General features: G+C 37.3%; 1 protein-coding gene across 2 annotated transcripts in view; it reads right to left on the bottom strand.

Moving 5' to 3' along the window:
* The window catches only part of TBL1XR1 (TBL1X receptor 1), a 168,772-nt gene that overhangs the window by 78,592 nt on the left and 64,592 nt on the right, over positions 1 to 25,588 (bottom strand). The window contains exons 1-2 of one of the 2 annotated variants that reach the window (XM_043473692.1): positions 8,652 to 8,670; positions 3,381 to 3,455 (exon numbers count right to left, since the gene is read on the bottom strand). The gene's annotated coding sequence lies outside the window, so the exon portion shown is untranslated. Of the gene's footprint in view, positions 1 to 3,380; positions 3,456 to 8,651; positions 8,671 to 25,588 lie in introns of those variants that run through there. The other variant, XM_043473694.1, reaches the window with a different exon arrangement.

Below are 25,588 nucleotides of genomic sequence, written 5' to 3'. Positions count from 1 at the left end.
AAAATTAAAATTGCAGTTTTCAGTAATCATATTGGTGGTAATGGTTTGGATATATAAATATTATTTATAAATATAAAAATTATACTATGTACAATATTTTATTTATTTTATATATTTACATATTTATATCTTACACACTTTATTTTATGGTTTTAATATGTTTTACACATGTTAAATACATATATAGCATTATACTAATATGCAATATAAAGTTACAAAAGAAACAAGTTTACATAAATACCATTAGAAAAAGACATTTTTCAGCATGAGAAAGGATGGCAATATTGAAATCAAAGAATTTAAGCTTGAAAAATTAAAATCCAAAATTTTTACCAGATGTATCACAGACACACCAGATAGATATCCAGAAAACAACAAATGCCCTCAGCACAAAACTGTGGCTCTACATACTGCTTCTCACTAAAAGGAACTGGGCTTTCTGGAGACACAGCTGAGGTGAGGGCTGAGGAAGGACACGTGGAAGATGAGCTCAGGAACACCCTGCCATGTAACAAAGCAGGGGTCAGAGAGCTATCAAAAACGCTCAGAAGTCAACCTAAAAAGGCTCCCTAGGCTAAGACAATCTGAGTATCCCAAGGATAAAAACTGCAATGCAGTAAAAAATCAAATTATTTAAATTCACAAGCTCAGAGAGACACTTTTTGTAAGAGTTTTTTCTGGTCTACTTTTCCCAGCATTCTAGGAAACAACTTAGCACTTTAAAAATTGGTAGATAAACTTATGTACAAAACAGGAATAGAGCTACAGATACAGAAAACTGGTAAATAAAGGGAAGAATCAAGAATTTGGTATGCCTTTTCTGTGCAAACTGTGCCACAGAGTAACCAAATACTTAACGAGGGAAGTTTCTTTTTATAGAAATACTACAGATAATAAATAATGGAGGTGATCTAGGTAATGACCATCAATGGTCACAAACAGAGACAAATCAATATTATATGCCTCTCCTTAAATTACTTAGTACCCCCTACAATACGTTCTGTCACCCTCAGTTCAGTTACTCAGTCACTTCCAACACTTTGTGACTCCATGGACTGTAGCACGCCAGCCTTCCCTGTCCATCACCAGCTCCCAGAACTTGCTCCAACTCATGTCCATCAAGTCGGTGATGCCATCCAACCATCTCATCCTTCTCCTCCTGCCTTCAATCTTTCCCAGCATCAGGGTCTTTTCTAATGTGTCAGCTCTTCACATCGGGTGGCCAAAGTATTAGAGCTTCAGCTTCAGCATCAGTCCTTCTAATGAATATTCAGGACTGATTTCCTTTAGGATGGACTGGTTTGATATCCTTGAATTCTTGCTGTACTTGTTACTTTATTTCCTGTGACAGTTTCTGGCTGTTGTGAGGGCTAGGGGGTTGGTTTATTTGGTTTTGGGGTAGTGTAAGGTGATGACAATAATTTCTTAGTATCACCATATATCATTTTAATTTGAACTTTTACAGATTGGCAACAAAATTCATATATTACATTTGACTGCTACTTACAGCTTATGCTTCACTATGTACGGCTTCTGTCACCCTATCCCCATCCCCAAATAATGCAGAAAAACCTGAATTAGATTAATCTTTTAAATCTAACTACTGATTTATTAAAAAAAAAATTCAAGGGAAAGAGAGGCATAAGGATGTAATCAAGCCAAACGTATTAGAAGGATAAAAAGAGGTAAAGCATAAGCCATACATAAAAATGACTTAAAAATGACTTCAGGGATTTTTCAAAAATTTGGCAAATGTGCTTGAGATAACTGAATTTAAAATACAGTCTACAAGCTGCTTCCCAAACAAAACAACACAACACACAGGCTATGTGAGAGGTACTTTACAAAGTCACTTGAAGGCAGGCACTTAGAAGAGAGAACCAGTAGCATCACAATTGGCTCTCAGACAGCCAACAGGTCTGTGCAACTTATTTCTCGGGGGAGACATGACACAAAAAGCTAAGACTCCAACAACCAAGAAAAATGCACAGGTTTCAAAAGTGAACTTCAAACAAAACAGTTAGCTACTCAAAATGCTTGATGAGCTGTTTATGTGAGAAACTGCAGTGCTCCAGAGGATGTAACAGCAGATTTAATGATGGTTAATGAATCACCCAAGTACCATAAAGAACCCATAAATATTTCATATATGAATGAAGGACCATGTCACCCTTCGTGCTAGGTAGGGACAGAACAAAAATCCTTTTTTCCCCCAACATTCCCCATTACTTGCTGAGGGGGAGGAAAAAGGGAGAAGGGAGATTGGAGATGGGGAGAGGTCATTTTCTCACCAGCAGTAAGAATACAGAAGACAGTTTAGGCAGAGGAAACCTAACACACTGACAAGTCCATCTTTAAAATGAATCATTTCCTAGAAATATTTTCACAGATAACTTTCGTATCGCACTCTCTCATTCTGGTTCTAGTTAATTTTTAGTACTTTTTATTTCAGACAGATGCATCTATAATTTCCCACCAAGTTCCATAAAACTTAATCAGTTTCTATAGCTCCCCAATTTAATATTTAAAATGAAAATGTGATTAAGTAAAAATAATTAAAAGTTTTGATAATGCACTATAGAAAACATTGTTGGAAGACATTAATTCTTAAAAAAATAAATAAAAATTCATAATTCATTCTATTTCCTGATCCCCCAAATACAGAGCCATACCACTTATGTTAGGAATTACTTTTTGTAAGGTAAAAATCACTCTGATTTCTATGTAACAGTGATGCAATCACTTAGCCTAGCTAGAATGAACATTAGAAATTCAGTCCACTGCTATCACTTAATTTTTTAAGAATGCTTCTGCCAAAAGTCACACAAGACATATGCAGCAGAGAGCGAATCCCAATTCCCACAGTCTATGGTCTTTTGCTGTATCACACAGTGGACAGATTTTCATTCCACAGAGAAAAGATTCTAAACGACCTTGTTAAATAAATAAGAATGGTTCTCCTAATAATTATCCACTTACTAAAGACAGGTAGAATTTTAGCCATTTAACCACCGATTAACTATAAATATTACGAGAAATGTGATATCACTATTTCAGTAATTTGATGGACAAAAACACAAGAGCTATTACGGCCACTGTAACTTGAGTTTAGTACTCTTCATATTCTGATAACCACAGCAAAGACAATGGAAATCTTCAAATCAAGTGTTCTGCCTTAAAAAAATAAATAAATAATCAAACATTATTTTCTAAGTACCTTAAATTACATATTTTTAAAAACAGTTCTTCCGTTTGGGAACATATGAATTTTGTCCAATTGTGAAAAACTTAAAAATTCTTAACAGGTTCTTAAAATTATAAGAATAATAAAAAGAGCAGTTAAGACAATCTCTGACAAAAGAAAAAGGAGAAATTCTTACCATTGGCAGTGCATTGATGTGGGGATGTACAACTGAGTATCTGGTACCGCCAATCACAAGTTGCTGTTGCTGATGCTGAGGAAAAAGGAAAGTAAAATATTCAGTGCATCCTAAAACACATTCTGCTCAAAAGATTTCTCATTCCAAATTTTACAGGAAGGAAATACTATCTCTATGTCTTTAAGGCCCCCACCAGAGAGTATCCTTCTCTCCCTAAGCAACTGTTGTCATAAACAAGAGCAACTTTTGAGCATGTAGTACACAGCAGGCACTGAATCATTACATTTCTAAAAGGTTGACACAACGAAAAAAATGAGGCTCAAAAGAGATGAATCCGCATAAAGAAGGCACTCACCACCATTCAACTCAACTCACGCAAATATTACCACTACTGGGCCCAGTATGGCAGGTTCATAATCTACCATCAGGAGCCATGAAAAACAGTACAAACTTATGTGCTACATATTCTGTTTAATAACTGAGAGAAATACATGACTGGTTTCAATCAAAATGTACTAAACTGGAAATCTCTTCAGACTTTCTATTCTAGAGTTTACCTAGTCTTCTCAAATGCTGGGGCACAGCACATTATTTTTCAAGACCATTTTCTGCAAACACACAGCGGTTTTTCACAGGCCCTTTCAGAGTGGCGGCTTTCGGGTGGGACACTGATCAGTGCCGCACCCACCACGGGCAAGCAGAGCGCACCTTTCTGGAAGAGTGCAAGCCGATGCCACATGAAGACATGCAAGAGATTTTCTTCATACGCCAAAAAGTGTGAAGTCAGTAACACCAAAAAGATAAAATACACCGAATATGTGCAGAAAAAATGCATTCCCTTGAAATGCGCTCCTCTCTGATTTTATCTACAATTGACTGGAACCCTCATTTTGCTGATTACTAACTCCAAGGCCACACTAAATAACTTCAGTGCTATTGTAAAACTTTCAGGTAGCTGAGCTGTAAGAAGATCTAGGAATTAAAATAATACTTATTAAATACACCACACACCTTTAAGTGAAATTATAGATGGTTATATCAACATATGATATTTCACCGGCTTCTTATGTTTCAAGACAGGTAAGTGAGCCCCAAGGCTTTCTGGCACAAAACACTGAGCTACTAAGCAGATCTTTACTAACACCTATTGGGGAAATGATAGACATCGTGATTGAATCCAAACAAAAACTAGATTACTGCGAGGTTCTGTCTACCTCAGTGTCATTTATTATGACCATCAATTATTTTACTATACAAGTTTTCGTGAATTTTTGAGCTCTAAGCTATGTAGACTGGCATACATTCATTCTAGTTATTTATAAACAACTAATATATGCTACTGAACATCATACAACATTCTAGATCCTTAGCAGTAGGTTCATCAGTAGTAACAGTGAAATCAGTACTGTATGTCAAATGTGTTTCTTGAGAATCTCTAATTTTTTCATCCACCTTCTAATATGATTAGATCAGGGAAGGTGGAAAGCTTATTCTAACTGTTTAAGTACCCACCCTACCGTTTTCTTGTTTCCTATTCTTGTTCATGTTTCTGATATGCTGTTTCTTTGTAGGAATCTTCACATTATTAAGTCTATTTTATGGGGTTTGGTTAAAACTGAATAATACAATCCACAAATCTATATAATCAAACACAAGTAAACTTACAGTAATAAGCCCAAACACATGGCAATTTTCCCAAATGGACTGAGTGAATGGGTATGCCACTGTTTCTCTGCAGAACTCCCAACCCTTTGAACACTGTTATGGATCATATGTTATACATGACTCTCTAACACCACGGCCAAGTGAACCCCAGTAGCAAATATTAAAAACATTTAATTTTTAAAATCTAAAATGAGCATATATAGAGTAACTGAGCACTGGACTTCAATGGAGAGCTTTCACTACTAGGATGTGTACACCCAACACACACAAACTTACACACATGTACCTTTGGGAAATACCAAATCAGATTTTTCCTGTGCTAGTCTTTACTCCGCCCCCCCTCCCTGGTTCTCTCCTCTTAATTTTTTTGTGGTGAGTCCTCTCATCATTCTCACAGAGGTCTCTAATCTCAGTTTTCTCCAAATATATTTTCTCTTCCATTCTTTTCTTCATTCATTCATTTAGCTTTTATCAGGTGACAGCTCCTCATGGGAAAAGTCCACAAGAGTGACTTAATATTGAAGGGGTTAAATATCTGATTCTAGGAGCTGAAGGGTAAATAAATCTATGGAAAATGGTGTATTAACAGGTATCTTAGTTCCTCAACCAGGGGTCCAACCTATGCCCCCTGCAGTGGAAGCCACAGAGTCCTAACCACTGGACGACCAGGGAATTCCCAAAAACTTTTAAAAATTATATGTATGGCTATATTTTGGTTTCTGCATTAATATTTTCCTGGTCAATTCATTTTGAAAGCATCAATTCTCCAGTGTTCAGTCTTCTTTATGGTCCAACTGTCACATCTGTACATGTCTATATAGTTTGGCTATATGGACCTTTGTCGGCAAAGTGATGTCTCTGCTTTTTAATACGTTGTCTAGGTTTGTCATAGCTTTCCTTCTGAGCAGCAAGCATTCTTTTCATTGATGCTTTCAAACTGTGGTGCTGGCGAAGACTTTTCGGAGTCCCTTAGAGATAAACCCAGTCAATCCTGAGGGAAATCAACATTGAATATTCACTGGGAGGACTGATGCTTGAAGCTGAAGCTCCAATACTCTGGCCATCTGATGTGAAGAGCCAACTCACTGGAAAAGAACCCGATGCTGGGAAAGACTGAAGGCAGGAGGAGAAGGGGGTGACAGAGGATGAGATGGCTGGATGGCATCATTGACTCAACAGACATGAGTTTGAGCAAGCTCCAGGAGACAGTGACGGATAGGGAAGCCTAGTGTGCTGCAGTCCATGGGGTTGAAAAAAAGAGTTGGACTGAGGAACTGAACAACAAAGGCGATTTAAGATAATCCAACAGGATAAATATATATTAAAACCGCCAAAAAACAAAACCATTATGTATCTTAAACACCCGCCTTTATCATCTCACTTGCTCAACCTCCTCCACGCTCAGGGCAGCAGATCACCCTCCCTGCTCTGTGCTCTCTGGCTGCCGTGACAGTGCCCATTACTTTGTCAGAAATGTCCTTCTACTGTGGTTTTGCCCACAAACCTAGCCCATCTCTTCTTTCAAGTTTCATCCCAAATCAGCTTCCTCCCTTGATTACTCACTCACTACTTGAGAGAAATGCGTGTCTCCCTTACCACAACACTGAATTGCCTCATGCTCTCCCCATGCCTCCCCTATCAGGCTTCCCCAGGCCAGGGACTGATCTGCTCATCTTGCTGTCCCACCACAGAACTAAGAACGGTGCCTTGAGCATACAGTTTATGGGATACATATGATGATAAAATTACATAGTATCTATAGGTGCAGGGATAGGCACATACATATTTGAGAAGAAAACACAGTAGAACTGAATTACAACACAAATCACAATGGCAAGGAAGAATTCAGCAGTGAGTTTTGCTTTGTTTTGTTTTTAATACTTAGGAGAGCCTGGCTATACCAATAATTTTAGTAGCACTTCCAAGAAAGTCAATAAAGGTTGACCTTTTGCCATTAAAATAAAAAAAAGCTATGATAAGCCACATCATAAAATCTGTAAAACTATCAACTACTTAGTGTACTACATAAACTAAACGCATGTGCTTCACTTCTTGTAATGAAATAAATGCTTGCAAGCTTTAATTTCGTCTACAGGGCTGTGCTTTTAGAATCTAAATTTCAGAACATTTTACCTGAAATAAATGAAATATTAATCTTAGAATAAGCTTTCAGTATAGGAACAGACACTGCTAATTCAGCAGAAATCTATACATAATCAGGATATTTTTAAGATGAAAAATCCCATTAAAAAACAGCCTAACAGTGTATTTTGACTGATCTTCAAACATACTACCCTGCAATCTCTCCAGAGGCAAATTTCTTAAGATTTATAAATCTCTTTTAAAAGCTAATCGATTATGAACCTTCTCCCTTAAAAAAGTTAAAAAAATTTTTTTTTTGCTTATAATTCATAGCAGTGACATAATCTAATCTAGAAACCAATAACTAGTAACAAAGGTAAGAATGAGTAGCTGGTATCTTTAAGAAATAAAAGTTACAAATGAATTTTTTAAATCTGGAGAACTGCAGGGAAATTATCTCAAAAATTAAGAGAAAAATATATCAATCCTACCATAATCAACCTTCTTAGAAAGATTTTTGTTAAATGAACTTCTGGACAACAGAAAAGTCACAGATAAAGGTCAAAACTAAACTGCTTCGCTCAAGACGGAAAGCACAATAAATAACGGTGATTACCTCCAACTGGAACCTTTAAAACAGGAATATACTTGTAAATCAGAGTCTCAACTTAATCTTTTCAATTACACTGATCCATTTCACACAAAATGACTTTGCTAGTTGCCTCCTTCAACATGGCAATCTCAAATAACACACTCTACATTCGTCAAAGCTCTAGAGCAGCATGTCCCTCACTCTCCTCCCCCTAGTCGCATTTCTCAGAGAATCACACACAGATGTAAGCTGGGCAGCCAAGAGAGGAAGTGAGTGAAAAGGGGGAAGGAGCTGTGACAGGAGTATCTGAAGAAAACTGATCAGGCCCAAAGGCAGAGCAGTCAGGCCAAACACAACGTACCCATCACTGCCTCTGATTTCCACTTCGCTTTGTTATTTAAGTGATTTAGGGGAAATGAATTTTATTATGATCCCAAATTTTCTAAAAATAAGAAATATGCAGGACCACAAACGCAAAGAAAAATATAAAAACATGCACTTGTGTCTAGCCATTCAACTACTACTTCAGTTAGGTTAGTTTCACTGGCAGTATCACATGTGGTTCAATTTTATATTAAATTTATTAAAAAAAAAAAACAACAAAACACTACTGAGCAGAAGACAAAAAACCTCAAGGTCCCCAGAATTTGCCCATCAGGAAGTAAGCAATCCATTTAAAGACAATAAAAACAACAGACTCATACTAAGCCACAGAGATTTTTAAATTAAAGCTTGGTTTGGGCAGTTCTGAGTATTATTAAAAGTAAAGTTTATTTTTAGGCATTAACATCCACTCATCAAAAGCTTTCAGTCCACTAACTTTCAATGTAGAGAATCTGAATATGAGAAAAGGTTCAGAATCAAATTTAAGCTCTGATGCTAGAGAGGTGATACAAAAATGTGTGAATAAATATAGTATTATTGCCCATTACCTTTTTAAAAGCTGAGTACGTCAACATTATGTAACTGTAACTAGTTTCTTTTCCTTAAAAAAAAAAAAAAAAGTCACTAAATTAATGGTGCAAGTGTAACTTAAGATGCCTTAGAAATATGACAGATTTGACATTGTTTTCTTTAAAAAAGCTGATAGCAGCTAAATCATTTTTTAGAAAATAGTTTAAGGGGAAGAAACAAGCAAAAGATAAATGGAGACAGTAAAATAGCATAAGGATCTAAGAAATAATGAGACTGAAAAAAAAATTGCACTTTCCCTATTTGCCTAAGACCACACAAGTAGGTGTGTGACACGGAACAAGTTAGAAGTAAAAAACTGACATAATTCCTAGATCTTATTAGATTTCTTACTCTTCCCAAGGGGTGAATATTTGATTCAAGATGCCAAAGAACTTGAATAGGTAATTAGGCTAGACAACACAAAAATCACTCTGCTGAACAATCCATTCCCAGCAGAAATGAAACAGCTCTGCCAGGGATGTTGGGTCTTGGATTAACTGTCCACAGAAATACCTTTCCAGATTCTAACTTGTGACACAGAGGGTCTTTCACTTGGATTTAATTGGTCTAGGATAGAATCTGCACATCTGTTGAATTTAAAAGCTCCTACAGGTGATTCCAATGGGCGGTGAGGACCACTGGACTACGTGGCAGCAAAGGGCAGGATGGGGAATTTACTAGCCAAACTATTTATCTATGTGGAGAGGGGGAGGGGAAGGCGCAGAGGAATCACGTCTTTCTATAATATTAGCATGCAAAACGAGTCCTTCTCTCATTCTAAGAACAAGAGTGGGAAACATACCCTATTGAGTAAAAGTTTTATTAATTTGATTTTAAGATTAACAAAAGAAACAAAAGATAAACTCAATTCTCCCCAAAAGTGAATTAGAAAAGCAAGGACAATAATAATGAGGACATCTCAGAGAAAAAAAGACACAGACCACAAAACAGGAATTACTGTTTTAAAAAGGTATATTCATACCTTTTAAACAAAATCAATCCAGATTTTGTTTGGATAATCCAGTCACTTGACATGGAAATTACTACAGTGGAATATGATACAGTGTTTTAAGCATGTCCTGCCCAATTCCTTCCAACTCAGCCTTCAGGTATGCTATCAGGACCACCAATAACCTCTGTGGCATCTTTGCACAAATTAGACTCCAGCAGGACAAATTAGAAAAAAAGAGAAGCCATATTACAGTACGGAGGGTTAAGAGCCTAAACTGTGGAAACACACAACTCTGAAACTACAGCCAGACGACCCAAGACAAGGTACTTAACCTCTCGGTGCCTCAATTTTCTCATCACCTGTAATACAAACTGTAAATGAGAGTGGAGTACATTAATATTTACAAACTGCTAAAGCGTGCCTGGCACAGAATTCAAATCATTTAAAAGAATACACGTAAGTAAAAAGGAGGTCTTTCCTCTGAGAAGACGACAGTCCCAATACCAGGGAAATGGCTTGGCTGAGTGTGGCCTGAATGTCAGCACCCACTTGTCCCCTTGGCTGTGAACTTCTGTGCAGGACACCAACTGTCCATTCATATTCTGCTGTGCTGTGTGCTATACGGCTGTAGAGTCCAGCTTTGTCTTCTGTGAGCTGATACGAGAGCTTTATATACATGCACACACACAAGAGAGTAACCGTGGATAAAAGTTCACATGAACATGACATTTATCCTGACCAATGTGACCACACAGTGATAATGAACACACAGTGAGGCAGAGCCTCTCAATCACATTCCAAAACGAAGTCTTTAACTTTCAGTTTGTAATAGAAAGGAAAATGCTTAACTTTTTTAAAAATTAAGAACATGCCAGCAGATAATTACTAAAATGAAAACTGTCATTCTGAAGTACTCTAGACACAAAAAGAAAAAATATATTTACATTTAATTAGATGTTAGGTTCAGAAATTTAAAATATTACATTTCTGTCACGAAGATTCAGAAGAGTCACTCATGTGTCTTAAGAGTATTTCCTCACATATGGAAAAGCTTAAGAACGCATTGCTTTGACTTCGTATTTTTAAAATTGGTATAATCTAGACAGGACCAACAAATGTTTTGTCTTCAGTAAGCTAAAACAAATTGTTCATTCAACTACCATTTTTCTATCAGAATGGCAGTCACAAATATACCTCTTTAAGAATTCAAGGTTGTCCTGTCTTTTTAACATAATTCATTCTGAGTATATTATAAATTGGTGGTGGTTTAGTCAGTCTCTAAGTCATGTCCGGCTCTTGAATATTACAAACTACATATTCAAAATTCCAAAAAATGCCTAATTCTCATCTGATGTTGGTTTGCCAAACTGCTTTCAACGTCACCAAACTTGAAACGTGTAAACCAGCAAATACACTGTGTTATCTGCCTATTCCACTCTGGACATACAGACATAGGAAGAGGGACACAAAGACATACTCTTCCACACTCACTCACTCTCAATGGAAGGATCGTGAAAAGAAAGAAGACCACCTTTCTTATGTAATTCAATATAATTTAGTTCAATACAAAACAGTACTCCTCTCCCTACCCACCACCCGAATGACAATACAGCACCAGGGGAGCCTATATGAATACAGTGGCTCCACCTGACTTTTCAATTGCTGTCATGCCCTGGTATAGAGGCTGACACTATGGCCAGAAAGTATTTTTGGTTTTGCAGGCCACACAGTCTCTATCACAACCACTCAACGCTACTATTACAGTGCAAAGCTGCCATAGACAGTACAGAAATGAATGACTATATTTCTGTTTACACTAAAACTTTACTCAAAATATACAATTAAAAAAAAAGGCTACAGGCAACACTTTTGGGCCCTGAAGTAATGCCCAAGACCAGCCAAACCTCTACCAATTGAGGACAGAGCATAACACTTGTAGGTTAAACAAAATTTTTAAAACACTTTGTAATCAAAAAAGTAACAGACCAAGCAAAAATAAATTATTCAAGTATTCTCCACTAAAATTATGTCAACCATTCTACAGGAAGGAGATTTTCCAAGGCATTCAAACCTATCTTATATAGAACTACGCACAGTAATAAAGTTCAATTAGAAAGGAAGAGTACTAAAACTCCAGTATTTCTCTGACATTTTCACACCTAAAAGGCAGTGGAGGCAGAATGGAAAGAACACAAGATTTCTACTCTTGCCTTAAAAACACAAGTCTTTCACATCATACCCAAACAATCGTGAGCAAATCTTCAGTGTCCTCATCTACAGAATGGGGTTCTTCTACAAGGCCACACTCCACAGAGATGGAAAGCTTTACACCAAGTATGAACACAGAGCTTGGGTTACTATAAGGAAAAAAAATAACACTATGATTTAAAAACAACCAATCCTATTAAACCCTTAAAGATGTTTATGCTTTCACGCAGAAATAAAACTAATAAATATCAGCTACTTGTAACTGCTTATTGAGTTCAAAAGAATAGTTAGTACTTAAAAGTTAAGGACAGTCTAGAGGGGTGGTCCTAAGATGGCAGAGGAATGGGACAGAGAGACCACTTTTCCCCCCACAAATTCATCAAAAGATCATCTGAATGCTGAGCAAGAACAATCTAGTATTGAAAGATTAAAAACTTAGGTTCTAAGTTAAAAAAAAAAAAAAACTGTTGATGACTTTTATGACTTACCATGAGATTATAAAAATAGCAATGGGAAGTATTAAAAAAAAAAAAGTCAAACAAGAAGGAACAATGAAGGCATAGAAATAGCAAAGTGGTCCTGGAAATGAACTCTCTTGGCTAGACCCAATGGAGCAAGAAAACATCTTGACCATAAGTTTCACCAATACTAGCTAATGTTCACCTAGTAGTGGGTGAGGAGAAATGAGAATTATTCTGCATATTTTTAATTAAGAGAAAATGATACTGTATTTTAGTTTTCTGACATGGTTAGTGACAACAGAACACCAAAATTCACTTCTATAATGTGAATTAAACAATTGCTGCAAAGGATGTTTTCACATTTTCTAACAATCTTAAATCACAATTCACATATAAATCTGGGGCGAGGGAAGTAAACTGTTCAATTATCTTGAAAAACAAGTTCATAAAACTATCCACAATCAGAATAATATTTAAAGCAAATGTCAATTTTCTTATCTTCTCCCACTTCTCTAATATCAAAGCAACTAAAAACTCCATCAACAGCAAAGAATCTGAATGCAACAAACAGACTCTTTCCATCAGTGAAACATTAATCACCCAAGAAAATGCAAATTAAGATGAAAGCCTGATGCTCCCTCAGGAGACCAGGATGCAATGCGATTTAAAGTCCATGTTCATCCCTGAACCCAAGTTAAATTGCAGTTTGCTTTCTGGGTTTTTTTGTTTGTTTGTTTGCTTGCTTTTAACTGGTTGTTAAGATGAGATATATGCTGCAATAGACAACAGAACTGTGAAACAATGAAGGGGGTGGGGGAAAAGGGGAAGAAAAGTTTTATTAATCTCTCTACTATATATTGTTTATGTTAAAAGTTAGCCTTTAAAAAAAGTTAGCCTTTGACCAACAATGGAATAAAACTCACTAACGTACATCAGTAAATAAAAATCCTTGCACTCATAAAGTTCAAATTCCAGCAGAATTTAAAATCAAGTGTTACGTAAAAGGTGATAAATGCTACAAAAAATTAAAAGGGGAATTCCTTGGTGGTCCAGGGGTTAGAAATCTGCCCTCCCACTTCAGGGGACACACGGTCAATCCTCAGTTGGGGAACTAAGATCTCGCATGCCGTGGTGCAGTAAATAAAAAGCAAATAAAATAAATTAAAAAACAAGCAAACAACAACAAAATTTTTTTTAAAAAAGGAAACTGAAAAAAAAATGCAAGTAGGGTGAGAAAAATCAGGACTCTTCACAGGGAAGGGAGGTGCTGCCGCCCACAGTGCAGTAGAAGAAGGATGGTCTGAACTCGTTCGTATTTCAATTGAGAGCCGGTGAGATCCGTAGGAAGCTACTCTTATGTTCGCTCTGTATTCGGAAAATCATGTATGAAGATGTGCCTTATCTTGTGTCAGCTTAGTGTTAGAAAGAGAACCTCAAACTATAAATGACCTTCATGTTTCAATCACTCTAATTTTTTTCTGTCTGAAACATCTGTTCTTACCTACATTTACTATGTATTATGAAGCTCTAATTTCTAGGATAGATACTAGGTGTCACAAATGACAGGTTTATGTAAATATTTAGCATTATATATTATGAAAGTCATCACTCACTCACTCTCACTCACTTCAGTCGCTCAGTCGTGTCCGACTCTTTGCGACCCCATGAATCGCAGCACGCCAGGCCTCCCTGTTCATCATCAACTCCCGGAGTTCACTCAAACTCATGCCCATCAAGTCAGAGATACAAAGTCATCACAGAAGTCATCAAATGCAAAAGGGAAACTTCATAATTGTTGCCAGAGTCTGTTCACTCAAATTATTTTTCATACAAGCATTCTTACAAAGTTACTATCAAAGAACTTCAAACTTTCTCAAGACACCAGCTACTAAAAAACGGGAAAAGGCCACTGAAATGGAATACCTGATCACTTAAATCCTACCACAGTTTAGATAATAGACTCAATTTTTTAATATCCACCAAATGCTTATATTGTGCCTAGCACTACACACACTTAACTACCCATCATCACCTTAAAGTATTTTAGTTAAAAGAACTAAACACAACTATGGATACAGACCAACAATGTACTCAAATGCCCAAGGGTCTCTGGTCTTGTTAGCCTTCCTCCCATTGTGTTCCACATTCTTTATTAGCGCAACAATAAACTCAACTATAAAATCCTGGAAAAAATCAGTTATCGCTATAACTTGTACCTACTGTCATCTCTAAACATAATGCTAGATCTCAAGGATGGGGGTGGTAGTGGTGGCAGGATCTGTGGAAGTCAGACTATGGAACAAAATCTCAGCTCTTCCTCAGAAGACGGGAAACAAGCCGGAAATTGTTTAAAGAATATTTTGAGGAAAACCAAAGACGATGAAAATCTGTTGTGTGTGATTGTTCTACGGCCTTTTGATCTCAAGTCAAGGCTAACCAATCAGATGAAAAGAACTACCCTGATGATTCAGACTAAAGGAAATCGTAAGACCTACGCAGACCACAGCTGTAACCTGTTCACTCAAAGGGTACAGGTCCGGAAAGCCCACCAGGGTAGCAGCAGGCCAGACACGCCAGCAGAACGGGCAGCCCAGGAGCTGCTGTCTTTGCACTTCCTCCTACCACCACCACATGACCGCTCAGGTACAAGGGTACAAGACCTCACGGGAGGCTGCGGAAGCCACCTGACTCGGAAGCCTTAAGCTGGAACCAACACCATCTTTTAAGAGTCTCACGGGTATAGCTTCCAAGGGACCCAACCCATCAAAGGGCACACTCCGTTAGAAGAATGTATCACCTTCCTCCTACCAGAGAGTCACTCCCAATCCAGATGCAACTCACAAATCAGGGACCATTCTGCCAGACCCCACACTGGTAATACCGTTGACATTCTGCCTTTATGTGCCACATGAAACACAGTTGAAAATTAAACCAAGGTCATTTAACCACAGAAAGAGAAAGGTTTGGTGAACCTTTTCCTCACAACACACTTGGGTCCTTATCCCTACTCTGCCTCTAGGATGTCAATGGTCTTGGGCCTGTAACTTAAGCTTCTATGGGACTAATTCACCTTCTATACAAGCAATGACTGGGTTGAACTGTGAAATTGTCTGGATTCTTAAAAAAAAAAAAAAAACTAGGCGCACTGAAATTCAGACTCTCAAAGCAAAGAAGGAAATACCTTCTGATTTCTAAGAAATAAAGGCAACACAGATATAAAAACTAACTAACAAGCTAAAAAAATGTCTTATAGGAAATTCGCTGGTGGTCCAGTGGTCCAGTCCACTCAGCACTTTCACTGCCACGGGCCCAGACAGGGAACTAAGATTCCATAAGCTGTCCACGAGATGCAGCCTCCCAATTTCTTTTTTAATTTAAAATTTTAAAATATCTTATTAATAGCACAGAATGTTTGTCTTGATGATATGAAAATTAAAGCAAAGCAATGTAGTTATATAGTTCACAAACTGAGGTCCAGAGGTTCAGTATTTCTTATTAGAACTAACAAAATAAATATTAAATTCTGCATTGCTTGCGTACTCAGTATCATTTAAACCTCAAAACAAGTAGGTATTACTATCTCTGTTTAAGAAACAAGCTAACTGGGGCTCAGAGGAATTATTAGACCAAGAACAACAGTAGTAAGAGGAAGAATAAGGTATATCAGTGCTGGATCTCTTTATCAACTTCCTCTCTAGGTCTCTCAAGTCCTTTTTCAAAGCCTTTGCTTCCAAAGAGTTCTCTTATTCCAACACAACAAACAATTTGTAATGAGAGTATCACTTCACTTAAGAGGAAGAAATCCATATCCATACTCTTACAGCTCTAAGTAGAATGGAATTAATACAATATGAATCTCAGGTACCCCCACCAGGGGACAGTATAAGTACACTCACGAATAAATACAACTTTTTTGCCAGCCACACCTACCCAATTTTCCAAATACTTTTGATCTGGAGTATTTTGTACAACTAACTAGTTCTTCAAATGCCATATTAAAAAAACAGGGGTTGGGGAGGGCAGCCATCAAGGCAAGGGAGGAGGCTCGGGAAGCGCCGCTTTCCCGAAAACAAACAACAGATGCAGCATTTCCCTCTGCTGTATTATTGAACAGGATGCCTCCTGAAGAAGCAGTAGCCATTTTTCACTGAGGCAATGAGTCTGATGGAATTCCTTTCACTGGGGACAATGGGATAAAAAAAGAAAGCAACTTCTTTCCCATTTTTTGTTTAATTTGTTTAAAATAGTACTTTCAGTTACTTAAAGCCAACTGGACATCATTCTTTCCTAGATGTCCCCAAAGCATTGCAAACTTACTACGAAAAAGAAGTGAAAAGTGTCAGCCGTTCAAGTCGTGTCCGACTCTATGCAACCCAATGGACTGTAGCCCGCCAGGCTCCTCCGTCCACGGAATTCTCCAGGTAAGAACATGCAGTGGATAGCCATTCCCTTCTCCAGGGGAGTCTTCCGGACCCAGGGGTCTAACCTGGGTTTCCTGCATTACAACAGGTAGACTCCTTACAGTCTGAGCCACTATATAAACTTCATCTCCCACCCCAAACTTGTTCCTCTTCTCATCTTCTCTAGTATGGCTCTATTCTCCAGTCACTCAACCAAGAAACATGGCTCCTTCTCCTCCCTCATCTCCTATAGCTTATCCAATCAGCAAACACCACGACTTTCTATCTCTAGGGTGTTATTTCACAAACATTTCAGTTCCCCAAACCTCCCACATTCTCATGACTTTGGATGAGGTATATCCTCCAGCTAAACTTTAATCACCCACCTAAATTCTACCACCACTGTGGATACTTATTTGATATGCCTATCTCCTTTCAATAGATGACACATAGCTTGAAAAATGCCCTAGAACAAAGCATAAATAATATGACCAAATATACCCTTCTCACAGAGTGCTAGTGATTAAAATAAAGACTTCAGCTGCACAGATACCAAAACTATGACAATAACATCACTGACATGTTATTCATTCATTCACAAAATCAATTTCATGAAGAACGAAGACAAATGTTAGTTTAATGCAAACCACATGTGAAATTAAGAATCCTGGAAGTATAATTTTTATTTCAAGGGTAAAAAATAAGAACTATGACCACTTATTAAACAACCACACTTTGCTCTGAAGTACTGTATTACCCACACACACTAACGAACTATAACACCTTAGTAAACCATTGAAAACTATTTCAATACAGTACCACTCTGTTACAAATAAAGACGCAAATTTTAAAATATAAAGGCTGCTCTTAAAGGGCATTTCCTAGTTTTGCCCTTTTAGGGTCTGTGGTTTGACTTTGATCCTGTTGATCACTGCAGGCCACAGATTAGAGGAACTGGTAACACAAAGGATAACTACATAAAAAGAATTATCAACAGCTGCAAGTGAATCACTGAGAAAAGTTTAAGATTTGCTATTTTTTCCCTTCATTGTGCTACAGACAAAAACTGGACAGACTAATCAAAGAAACTGGAAGGCTTACAACAGGCAGGGACTCCTGTCATCACCAGTTTCTAACCCTAAAATCCTGGAAAGACAGAAAGGAAGGCAGACTAACTCGCTCTCCTGGCATTCTAACACTGGAGGAAATAAAATCCAAAAGAATACAGATATGCGTTACGTGTTTACTATAATGAAGCTGTCTGTGCATTTTCAAATCTTCTAGGTTTATTTGTGCCACTATGAAACCATATCACCATCTCATACATATCATTTTTATTTCTTGCTTTCCCCTCTCAAAATAATTTGAATATTTTATGTCCTTGCTCTCTTCTAGCCACACCAAATTCCCTACTCCTTCCCACATGCATTTAATAATCCTATGCCAAGACATTTCTTTACAATACACAACTGTTTAAGGGGGGGGGGCGGGGCAGGCGGTGCTAGTTCTTTACCATTATTCAATTGTATTAGTGCATTCGTTCAATAAATATTCACGTTGCCTTCTATTTCAGTTTTGCCCATTCATCACCAAATTCAAGCATTTCAGGCAGAAGAAACTACACACAGAACTAGAACTGCAACAATACCGTGACTCCACCAAGACTTACTGAGATGAGCAGGCTGGTTATTTTACGTCTCTAAATCTGTTTTCTCACCTGTAAAACTGGACAGAAGTGCTGCTATGAGAACTAAAACAGAGAATGCGTCATAAGCATTTAGTAGCAACTGAGATATAAAAAGTAATTAATGACAGTACTGATCACTGGCATTCTGAAAATGGGGTATCATTTTTGGATAAATATTAGATATAAATAAAATAAAAAAAGAAAGTTATCCAACAGGAAAGCAGGAGTGGGTCAAGACTTGGCCGCTGCAAAGTAATATCCATTTTTAATTAGCAACGCAATCAATCATCTATATTCAATACTGGATTAATCAGATGTCCGTATTTTAAAAAACTATAAGTCTAACACTTTTATTCCTGTTTCCTGACTTCCAAACAGTAGCTGAGAAGCAATGAGACTACCACGTAACACAGCAACACTTAACTCCTGGGAATTACAACCTTCAGTGATAGCAAATAATGGGTAAGCTTAATAAGGCTTCAATTAAGCCTTCTTCACAATGAGACAATATCTTTAAATAGTACCTTTATTTTGTTTTTGAATGTCATATAGGTTACTAAATATCTGTGTAGTTTTAAATCATTTTCCTTCTAGATAAAACATCAAAAATAGCTCACAAACATCAAAAATAAATTACAAACATGTAAATTGTAGTCTCCTATTCCAGAAAGTTCCTTAGAGGCAGTATAAGCTCTCAGTTCTCCCTGATGTCTGCTACTCTGGACAATTTAAAGTCTCTATAAATTCCATTAATATGTGTCTTCTCTAGTATAGTAATAAAGATGTTAGCAGTATGATTCAGTCTAACAATGTCACTAGTAAAAGACTAATTTTACTAATTTGAAAGAAGTCAGCAAACCCCACCTAGAGTTTTAGTCAATTCTGCTTGACTTCTGTGTCAATGACTGGCAGAAACAAAGTAAAATGGGCTGTTTTGTTCAAAGGGCAGAAAAGCTGTACTGGCGAGCAGAACAGGGTCGGCAGCACGAGGCGGCTGTCAGCCGAGAACCACTGAGCATTCTGACCCCAGCCAATCTGCTTTTTTCTACCATGCAGGGGAAGCAGTAAACAGAAAAAGACAAAGTCTACTTTGCTATACAACAGAAATTAACACAACCTCATCAATCAACTATACATCAATACATTTTTGTAAAAAGTCTAGGGTCAATGGCCTTTTATCCATTTCCTAACAGTATATAAATTGACTTTTTTTTTTCATTTTCCTCACTTTTTTAATCCATTGTTCCTGGACAGAAATTCAGGACACACCAAATGCTCAAGCTATGACTGTCCTGAGTCACAACTAAGAAACTTTTCCCATTCTAAGTCAATGTAAAACATCTATTGTTTCAAAATCACTTATCTCTTCAAACTCTCAAATGTCCTTGAACATTCATTCATTTATGCAGAGCCTATTGTAAGGACCACAGATTTTACATTGTAAAGGGTGAAAGAACAACCTAGTTAAAACCATACTACACATGCAAAAATAAACTTCTAGAGCTGCTTCAAATTTAAAGTTCCCACAGAAGTCTCTGAATGGAGGATGACTTGGCAGGTTATGGATCTCCTTGACAAAGGTCAATTCTACCCAGATATATATTCCTACACTGACATTAAGTACACAAGGAGAACACAGAGAAATACCAGACTTTTGTTCAAACTATACCTAGAATAACCTTACTGCTAATTTGATCCATCTGATACTGAGAAATAACACACACACATACATAGACGTATCAGTCCCCAATTCCTGGCACAGAGCTCTTAAAAATCCTTGTAACTTCCTAATGATACTAACACTGGGAATGTTTTTTGTTCTAATATTTGATGTTAGATCTTGGTTTCTCACAGAAGTCCTAAATTCCTTGAAATTTGCTGGATGATAGAAATGACTTTAGTTGTAATGAGGAAACTCTCGGTGAGCTACTAGACAACTTCAGGATGGAGCTGGTCACAAAAAAGAACTCCACCGTTGTCATCCTCCAGGAAAGAGAGAGAGTGGTGACTGGGTTAAGGTCTGAGCATGCTGCATGATGAAGCCTCCATATAAGCCTCAAAAGGATGGGATTCAGAGAGCTTACTGGCTCAATGAATGCGTAAATGCACTAGCAAGCATGGCTCTGCACCTCTTCCCCCATACTCTGCCTCACGCATCTCTTCCATTTGTCTGTTCATCTGTATCCTCCGCTAAACCCTTCCTTTTACAATAAACTGGTAAACACCAATAAGTGGTTTCCTAAGTTCTATGAGCCATTCTAGCAAATTATCAAGCCCAAATCATCAAGTCACAGGAACCCCAATTTATAGCCAGTTGGTCAGAAGTGACAACCTAGGACCTGTGTCTGGTATCTGAACTGGGGGTAGTCTTGTGGGACTGATCCCTTAACTTGTGAGATGATGCTAACTCCAGGGTGACAGTGTCAGAATTGAAATGAACTGTAGGACACATGTTCATTACCTTCTCATGTTTTATGTCATGTTTTCTTATTACCTTCTCATGTTTTCTTTATGTCAATCTACAATGATTTTCTCTCCCCAAGCGTTATTCAAAGAACATGTATGTCACAAAGACATTATCATGGACATTTCACTCAAAAGTTGAAGACAATAAATTGTATACAAAAGCTCACAGATAAAGAAAGCCAAAAATAAATGTATAATGGGAGCCATCAAAAGAACCAAAGCACAAGTTCTTAACATTGTTGTCTCCTGAGGATAGGGATACTAAAGAAGTTCCCCCTGCCTTTTTTTCATTTTATTATATGCATTCATCCTTGTCATTGTGTCACTAAGTTGTGTACAAATCTTTGTGACCCCATGGACTGCAGCCTGCCAGGCTCCTCTGCCCATGTGACTTCCCAGGCAAGAATAATGGAGTGGGTTGTCATTTCCTTCTCCAGATGATCTTCCCAACCCAGAAATTAAACCCCCATCTCCTACTTGGCAAGCAGATTCCACCACTGAGCCACTTGGGAACCCCATGCATTCATTACTTCCAAGGTATTTTTTTTAAAGCACTGAAATTTCTGATTTTCTAAGTCATCCAAAGCCAGAAAATTAAACTCCCGTCATGTAAATAACAAATATCAACTATACACATGCCTTTTGTACACCCCCATCACTGGTAATTTGATAATTTAATACTACTTAATATAAATTTTATGTAGAAAATTTAAATATTTACCAGTATGTTTTAAAATTTAACCACTAGTATAAAATAACTTATAAATTTGATACTTTTTATTGAAGGATGCTAAATGTCCTTTCCAATTAAAACTAAAAACCTGGTCATGGTATTTTTTCCCAAAGTCATGACTAGATTCCTAGACAAAATCAAAATATGACTCATCATATTCCCCTTTCACTGATCAAAGCAAAGCCCATAATCAAAGGGGGAAGGAGAAAGGGGGTAAGTAGAAAGATTTTAGGGAAACTTTGGAAGAATCCATTTGTGATTTCTCTTTTTAGTGGGCTTAATTCATAATTAATTATTACTGGGATTAATTATGCATTACAGTGTGAAATACCGAATTCCTTCACTCATTTGATTACTATGAGTTGAGTGCCTACTATAAACCAGGATCATTTCCAAAGATAAAAGACAGAGCAGTAAAGAAAATTCCCTTAAGTTTATATTTTGGTAAGAGAAGAACAAATAATTACAAATATATTATAATATATGGGGACTGTCTTGTCTCAAATTTCTAAAAACAAGAGTAAATACTTCCGTTTTAGCACTGTAACCATTCAGGGTCACTGACTGCAAATACAAGAAAGAAACTCCAGGAAACAGGATTTACTGAAATCACTGGCTCAGAAAAACCTGGATAGTCAGATTTTGAAATAAAGAAACCACAGCAGTTTTATGGATCAAGAATATTCCCACTCAGCCCAATTTTGTTTGTTCCTGGAATCTGTTTCAACAACTTGTGGTCAAATATGGTCCCATGGCTCTTCTATTCCCAATGAATGACTGGATTCACACATAATTAAGACTCCCATTGATTTTATTTATAGGTAGGTAAATAAACAAAAATGAGTGGAGGGTGGAAGGTTATCAATCCTGAGGCAGAGAGATCTACAAAGAACAATTATTTGTATACCATTTCTCCTGCCACAGGACAGGACTGTTGAAATCTGCTCTGAATAGACGATCTCAACGCACTGCGTTGTGATGTGCTGCTGGTTTAGCGCCCGGTTCAGGCGACAGCACTGGCTACCAACTTGGAGGATTATTTTAGCTTACTTCCAAACCATTTACTGTTCCTGCAAAATCAACAGAAGCTCCAAAATCAACTGACATGCACAAACATTCCAAAAATCTCCTTAGGCCTGTATTTCAACCTCACGCATTTTCTTCCAGGTCATTTTATTTGCAGTGTTTTGTCCTTGCCCTTTCCTTCCATTAAGTCTCGGTATTTCTAACACCAAATTTCTGGAAGAGGATTGAGGACCCTCCTCTATAACAAAAAGCCCCTAGGCTCTCTAAGCCAACAATCCACAAACCATCATTCCAAAATGTGGCATAAAGTGCATCTAGTTATATTCCAATACATATCTCACCAAACTTTATTCAAATAACTGATAGGGCCATTTTCCTACTCCACAACTCTAAATGCCACACCTAATTATAAAGATCCTACTTACAGAGCCTAGAACAGACCACCTTCGTTTCTCATTACTTTCCAACACGCATCCCTTCTTACTCTGTGATAGAGCAGGTTTATTCTCAATGGTGCCCTCTTTAATTTAGTATGCTTATTCTAAAGGCTTCCCCTTTCCTTCCTGTCCCATCCACAGCCTATCCATTTTTCAAGATCCAGCTCTATTCCTTCCTGCTCAAAGTCCTTCCCTAATATTCCTACCTATCAGTGACGTTCCTCCTCTCGGAAGAACTCTGACATACAAGTCATTTTACAGTGCTGGAAAATACAGCCCAGACAGGTTAAGTGATCTACCCCAATTTAAACAACTAGTCAAAGACAGAAGCTAGAATATAATCCAGGTCTTTAAACTCAAAATACTAAGGTTTATCATTAGTTCTTGCCATCTTCTCACTCTAATCTTACTTCCCACACTAATCTTACCATATTGCTTCACCCTTAGAAATTTCTCATGGATTCTCTACAGATCACAGGTCAAGTGTAATCTTCTTTAATGTTTCTTTTTGACAGCTCTAATTCATACTAATTTCCCTCTTTTCCAAATCTACTACATTTAAATCAGTATCTCACAATATAGCAACTTTTTACTCTACATATGTTATCTCATTTAATACCCAGAACAATTTGAAAAGGCAGGAGTATCTGTCACCTTTACAAATGGCCCTAAGAAGTTAAGATGCTTACATTCAAACAATTACAGTAACTCCTCCACCAAGAGCTGCTATTTAGAACTATGTTACCACCTCCAAAGTATATGCTCTTTAAATACAACATATTTCAATTCTTTTTTGTTTTCCTTCTCACCACACACACATACAGAATGGAAATTATGCTGAGATGACAGATAAGCAATTCTTTCTTTGTAACTAGAACTCAGAATCTTAATTTTTGATCCAGAATTCTTTCAATTATAAGCGATAGCTTTGGCTTGTCAAAGGATTTCATCCTTTTCTTTAAAACCACAGTTAACATAATCTGAACACCTTTCTGAGGAAGCAAACCCAAACTGAGGAATATTCTTCAAAACTGTCAATGTCAATGTAGTAAGACACCAAGAAAGTCTGAGGTCAGACTAAAGATTAGTCAGTATGTGATCTTGGATTGGATCCTGTATCAGAGTAAAACAATTGTTAAAAAGATCATTTCGACAATTAGCAAAATCTGAACATGAAACACATTAAGTAACAATACTGTATCAATATCAATACCCCTAAATTAGACCATCACACTATGGTTACTGTAACAGGAATATGTACTTGTTCTTAAGAGATACATACAAGCATTGAGAGATAAAAAATCATGATGTGTAACTCTTATTATCAAATGGTTCAGCTAAAGTAAGAATAATGAGATTAATAAAAAATAATGATAAGAGAGACAATAAATACTAATATAAAACAAATGTACAGAAATGTCCAAAACTGGTAAATCTATTTGAAAGGCATACAAGAGTTCAACTTTACAGAAAAGCTGAAAAAGTTATTACTGAGAGAGGAATGGATGTGGCATATTCCAACATTTTCTGGGAAGGGCCAGGTAACTCATATTTTAGGTCTGGGGGGCCCTTCCAGTCCCTGTCAAAATTACTCAGTGCAGTCACTGTAGCACAAAGATAGCCTAGAGACAACAACATAAACAAATGGGCTTAGTATGTTCCAACAAAACTTTGTTTACAAAAAAACAGGCCTTAGTTTTGCTGACCCTTGATACAGATGCAAAAGACGGGCCATGTGGCGGTAAATGTTGGAAACTATGCAACAGGAACACAAAATTCACTGCATTTTCTCTTACATGTTTTGACATTTTTCATAACAAAGATTTTAAAACAAAGCCCTCCACCGAGAAATCTTCCTATATGTCAATGTCTTCCTTCCCTTCCACAGCCTACCTCCTGCAGAGGAAAAGTCACAGTTGATGTATTAATTGTCTCTTTAAATCCTAAACCCCCTGATGAAGGTCTGATCTGACGGTCACCATGAACGTGGTGGTCTAACAGGAGGCGGAGCACGCGGGAGGGGCCCGCCTCTGAGCGCCGTGCGGAAGGCGAGGCTGCTGTGCTACGGCGCACACGGGCAGCTGCAGGTGCCCCGACAGAGGCTACCACTGTGCGTGCTGGACACACTTCTAGATTTTACAAGATTTTTCTTGCTAAAGAAATAAAATTGGTGGAAGCTGCAACTAATTTAGAAACTCAGATTACTAGAAACCTAGAAAAACACAGGGTTTGAAGCAATTAAAAGAACCATCCTTGTTCCCCATCCCACAGATGGAAGAAATGGGGGTAATTCCAGCATTCTAATTAATAAATCTGAAGTCAAAACCATGAAGCATGTTGAAAAACTACAGCAGTATTAATAAGCAAACTTTTATTCTATTAAGAGAAGACATACTTAAAATATACCTTTACAATGTTGACAAATTAACCAAAATTCTGCTTCTGAGCACTACTGTCAAATGTACTTATTCCAAAACATTGTCTCCTAAGCAAAGTACATTCTATTAGGTGATATAGGGTATACAACAATTCAAATATTTCAAGT

The sequence above is a fragment of the Cervus canadensis genome, chromosome 7 (assembly GCF_019320065.1).
Source record: "Cervus canadensis isolate Bull #8, Minnesota chromosome 7, ASM1932006v1, whole genome shotgun sequence".
NCBI lineage: Eukaryota > Metazoa > Chordata > Mammalia > Artiodactyla > Cervidae > Cervus > Cervus canadensis.
Note: the sequence above shows the minus strand (reverse complement) of the source record. Positions and strands in the feature narration are given on the sequence as shown.